The sequence below is a fragment of the Cyclopterus lumpus genome, chromosome 14 (genome assembly GCF_009769545.1).
Source record: "Cyclopterus lumpus isolate fCycLum1 chromosome 14, fCycLum1.pri, whole genome shotgun sequence".
Lineage (NCBI taxonomy): Eukaryota > Metazoa > Chordata > Actinopteri > Perciformes > Cyclopteridae > Cyclopterus > Cyclopterus lumpus.
Window position 1 is genome coordinate 880,656 of NC_046979.1, and position 6,207 is coordinate 886,862.

Genomic DNA, 6,207 nt, shown 5'->3' on the forward strand with positions numbered 1-6,207 from the left:
CATCTCAGGCTGGTGACAGGGTACCTCCCCTGGGTCCATATCTTGGCGATTTGACTGATGAGTTAAACAATGGTGACGTGTGTGGTTCTCCTGAGGAGGACTATATCACAGAGTTTGTATCAGGTGGGCCCAAATGCTACGGCTATAATACGAGGTTTGGCAAGACAACTGTCAAATGCAAGGGGGTCACACTAAATGCTCGAAATGCTGCAGTTGTCACCCCAGAGTCGTTGATTGGTCTAGTGCATGCTTTTGTAGCGAATCAGAATAACCCTGCCCCCAACCTGATAACCACATCGGATACGATCAAGAGGGACAAAAAGAAATTCCATCTTAAAAACGACACAGTCCTTAAGAAAGTCTGTGTGGTGTACAACAAGCGGAGGGTATTATCAGACTACACCACCCTCCCTTATGGATACTAACATAGACCAAGGATTTGATATTCGTTTAGAGCATCCTTTCAGTCTAGTCGTGAGCGGACCTTCAAACTGTGGAAAGACTTTTTTTGTAAAAGACATCATAGCGAACGCAGAGAGGATTATTTCACACAACATTGATAATGTAGTCTATATTTATTCGTGCTGGCAGCCCATATATAATCAACTCCTTAAAATAAGGGCCATCAACTTTGTGAATGGGATACCAGAGTCTCTATGTGACGATGTCTTATTGCCTCCGACCAAAAACAACCTGCTCATCATAGATGATTTAATGAACGATGCAAGCAATAATCTTGAGGTTCAAAACGTTTTTACCAAATATGTGCACCACAGAAATCTCAGTTGTATATATTTAGTACAGAATTTGTTTATTCAGGGTAAGGCAAGTCGTACTATTAGTTTAAACACAAACTATCTCATTTTATTTAAAAATCCTAGGGATAAGGGCCAGACAAATGTTCCCTGGTAACACTAAATATTTTTTAGAGGCTTTTGATGATGCAACAACCCCCGCTTACGGGTATCTTCTCATAGATTATAAAGCCATGACGCCCGAACATTTAAGACTCAGAACCGCCTTGCTGTCCGAACAAACGGTTGTGTATATTTCTAAAAAACACAAGCGTTATTAGACATGTGGCAGCGTATGCAGAGGAATTAGTCTATGCTGGAGCTGATATATAAATCTTCACCAAGGATGAGAAAGGTCATTATGGGTAATGCCAACAAGGATTTTGTCAATGCTCTGTGTGAGATAGCCCTCAATGTGTTACGTGGTAATATCCCCCTGACTAACAAGCAGTACGGACTCTTAAAGAAGAAAAAGAATCTTATTAGACTGGTTGCCGATAAAAAGATCAAATCAGCAAACAAAAAGAAGACACTCAATCAGTCTGGGTTTTTTTTACTACCGTTGTTAGGGGCTGCGATTCCTTTTATAGTTAGTCTAATCAACAGGGGTAGGTGAAGCCACGACACATGGAGCATACACAAAAAATGTTTCTGGTGCCCCAGCATCAACTGGATTCCTTAAAACAACCTCTGCAGGACCCTCGACCAGAATCTATAAGACAGGCCGTGCAAAACGACCTCGATAGAGCCATGACTGCTGTGTTAAATCAGCCCGACACCGACATGTATGAGAAAGCAAAACAGTATGCCAGTATTTTACAGAGATACTTGGGTTTTGTGAGACAGGGGGAACGTGAAAAGAATGTACTGACTCTATCACTCCCTCCCGGAGACACCCCCGACAATTCAAGACCTGCTACCGTCCCACAGAGTGCCCCTGGGGATGGCGTTGATGTCGACCCCGAAAAGACACTGATTCTTGGTAATGTTCTAAAACACATGCCTAAAAAGAGCAGAAAGTACGCCGAGTGTATTCTGGATACTTTGATCAATTCAGGCAACATCGTATCATGGACCGGTAATGGGGAGATTATTATTAATAGTCAAACTGTCAGAGGTTCACACATGTATGATCTGTTGAAAAGTGTTACAGCCTCACACAATGTTTTAGACAGCTCCAGGCCTATTGGCTGGTCTATTTTTTTAAAGACACTAGCAGGATTAAATATTCCTTTATCTGCCATACCCAACACTCGGGTGCGCCGATCTATTGCTGCAAATAAAGTGTCTGTTGTTGATGATGATGATGATGATGATGATGATTTTGTAACTTTTAAACCTCGCCCAAAGACTAGGCGCATTGTATATAACACCCCCCTATCCTCAAGGGTTAGACGCCAGGGTGCTGTTAAACCGTGGATGACGTATTAAGATGTTATTTTATTTTATTTTTTATTTTTTATTATCATGTTATTTCTATGACCACTTGAATGTAAAACTGATGTATAAATATGATGAATGTCTTTTTAGGTGTTTACAGGATGAATATACTGTCTGCATTTTGTTTGTATGTTTTTTTGTTTGCTTTTTTTATTATCATTATTTGTGTAACCATTCGTGGATGAGATGAATAAATTATGACTTATAAATAAAACATGGGATTCCTCATTTATTATTAGTATTATTTATTTATTTTTTAAAACGATCACAACACAGTACATTACAGTACAACATTTTCATGGTTTACGAACATTGTACACAGGAAAAATCATCTCCGCAACACACTGACGGTTGTATTTTGTTAACAAAACGACAGACCATGGAATCATTATTAACTAGATTATCTCCATACATCCCCATCACTCGAGTGTATGGTATCCCCTTTTGTATGTGACACAGGAAAAACACAGTGTTGTCCGCATGTTGTGGTCAGGTTGTTCTGTACCTGTTTCCTAGAATAAGACACTTGGGTACGGTTATTATTGAGGAAAGTATGTATCTCCTTTGGGAACCGTGTATGGTCTGGAGAGTGACCAAAACTATCAAAGAAATATCCGTGCAGGTGTTTTGTGATATAAATGGCCAACCAGTGCTCTCCAGGTCTGTCGGACGGGTGAGTATTTACAATCAGCATCAACGGATATCTGCATACTCTTCGCTTGGGTAACTGATTGCATGCTAGCACCCCCACAAAATCTGAACCATTAATAATCCGTTTTCTAACAACGCTCGTCAGCTCTATGGTATTCATGGGTGTGTTTAGTAGTTATCAAGCAACACCTGTCGCTGATTTGATATCTCAATAACAGAGTCAAACACAGAATAACATATAAGTGTAACAGTCCTCGGTAGAGGTGTTCTGAATCGAGCCTCCAGTCGCACATTCCCCGTCTTAACTAGTGATACATTCCCCGAACACCCGTCGTCAGGATCCAAATTAAAACAGAACAGGGCATACCCACCCCCAAAATCGTTGCGTGTTACAGATAGCGCTCTATCCTTTAAATGCCGCCCAGTTGTTTGAATCATGTGATAATATTCTCTGGTGTACTGGCCTCTCTGAAAGTATGGTTGAAACGGTCTTGAGGGGTATGAATGGCCGTCCGCATGAATACTCAGGAATTCTAGATCATAGTTCTCGAAATTCATTGGATTTCTAGTATAACTTCCTGTATATCCCTCATTGTCTACAAAGCATAAAATCATAAATTTGGGGATCTGCCCCATATATAAATTCTCCTGATTACATACTCTTGTACCAGCGGGGATGGAAAACGTTTTCAATGCAACCCTGTCTATAGCATATTTGGCATTGGTGTGTTGTAATGCTCTGCTATGGGCCAGCCTGACAGTAGGTGCCACAGTTACCTTTTTCACAAATATACTAGCTGATACTATCTTGACTCTGTATGCTGTATTTGTGGCATTCATTAGGGTGAATTCATCTTTTGAACGTATGAATTTCAGAGAAATATCAACGCCGTTAAGTAATAGTTTCTCCTGAAAGAACAAATCTGCATGTATCGGCGCAATTAACTCCACAATCCTGCTGTTCTTGGTGAATTCCCCCCTCGTCATCAATCCCTGGTTGGCTCCCGCTATAGAGGCATCGTTCATATGCGTCCCCGTGTCTTTACTAAACAATCCTGTGCTGAACTGTGTATCCAACGTGTCTTTTCCGTAGGTGATCAGACACTCTATTATTCCACGGTATGGGTATGTGTTTGAGGATTGTGATATGAGGCGGTCCCCTAGCATGATATCCACCTGCGAGAAGAGTGTTCATCCTGGATAATTTATGAAACCCACATCGGAATCGGCCGTGAGGTCGCTGCCATCTGGTTTGGTAATTTTCACCCGCATAAACAGATATGTATCATTCAAATCCAGATAGTCCTCCCCACTGGATGATATGTAAAACTCCAGGGGTCCGGTGTCAGTTATGGCAGATACAGGGGGTATTTCGAGAAATGTAGCTCTCTCGAGGGATGTTTGCGTGTATGGTACTGTAAATAGATCCAGTTCCGTCTTCACACACTCTGCAGATTGATTATGAATGAGCGCCATGTCTAGTCCTCCCTGTCTATCCGGTCTTTTTAAAATATGTCGTTAGCAGAAGAAGAAGAAGAAGAACGAGCTCGTTTCATATGTGGTCTGCCTCTCTTGACTCCTGTCTTCTTTTTGATCGTCTTTCGGGGTTTGCGTGTGCATTTAGCTCTTCTTAATACGGTCCGGCGACGCCCCCTAACAGCTGGCGTTTTTTTCAAACCCCAGGGTACACGCACCAGCATACCGTGTCCCTCCTGTTTCCTAGTCATGCTATTTTTGGCAATATTAGATACGACATCACCCATGATACTATGCGCTGCAGTCTTTAAATGAGGTTTTGCTATGCTGAACCCTCTTCTTAAAAGTGGTATGACCATTCTGAACAGGCTACGAAACATTCCTCCTAACCCGTTTCCGTACTGTGTACTTGCTCCAATAAAGCCGGGCATATCCCCGCCTGCCTGATTCATATAATATGACATATATCTGCCATCGTCACGAACGTACGGAGTGTGCGCCATTGTCCACCACTATCTATATTCCTTGTCTTATTGGCCTGAAGTGTAGCTTTACAACCACTTTACCATATAAAAACGGTATGTATTGGTTTTGGTCGTCTTTTAACGCTATTTCAATGTCGTCGATTTGTAGAGAGCGATGTGTAGTGCGGCTTGTCATATGTTAGAGTGGGGATACGTCTCTGATCATCAGCCACATTTATACACCTCAGAAGCGGTACATAACTATCACCCACTAGCTGATAGTCGGCAATGTCACTATATACAAATATATTATAACATCCAGCATGAATATCTGATGGTTAGGGGGCCGTAGATGAACCATGCCGTTTATCATCGTTGATTGTAAAAGGCACTTCCGGTTTGAATCCTAATATCTCAGCCAGCCGGCCTTTAAACGTCACTGTGAGCCCATTCATGACGCCCGTGAAGTAAACACGGTTTTTAACGGCATTATATATCATGACCTGAAAGTGCGGTGCTAGCCTGTGGTGTGCACGGATCTGCGTGTTAAACTCACTAACGATTGCGGGTACAGACTCGTAACAACCAGCCTCCACTAATACAGTTGATGTAGTCTGTGTTTTAGCATCATATACAAGTACACCGGAATCGGTTGCTGGAAAACTATTCCATACTTTTGGATACTGAATCTCTATCAATCCGACCTCGTGTGGCTCGCTCAGCACTATAGTTTTAGCGAGTTTGGTCCGGTAACGCCATATCTTATTACTGGGATATACAGTGTGTGATGAGTTGCTTGGCAGCGTGACGTAGAACCCATTCTTTTCCATGTCCGGTGTCCTTTGGAGCTCTTTTGCATGTGTGGTGTTCGATCATGTCACCTGTTCCTTTATATGAAGCATCATACGTCCACTACATCTTTCTCGGATATCCAGGTGTTAAACTTCTCAGACCAACCCAGCCACTTCACCAATACAAGTTTTTCACCGCGAAAAAGGTTTTCTTGTTTAATATCGCCTCTATTTTATAAATTTTATTTTTCCCTATAATCACTTTTTGTAGCTCTCTCTCATAAAACGTCCCTTTCACCTGCTCCTGGGCACAGTCGGTTAATTTATAAACAGGAGGGTCTCTAGTTATGCACTGTGATATTGTAAAATGTTCATCAGTGAATGTTTGCTTATAGCCCTTCCTAAAAACCCCCCTGAGTTTTGATCTACGCACAGTGTCGCCTTTGTTAAATTTAAAACTCACAGGCTTCTGTGGCTTCAGTTTATACAGCGTATTGAATACCATCTTTTCATTGTTTTTATTTACTGCTACAGGAGCCTTCTTTATAGATCTATGATACGTGTTGTTAGGCTTTAACAAGATCTTGAACT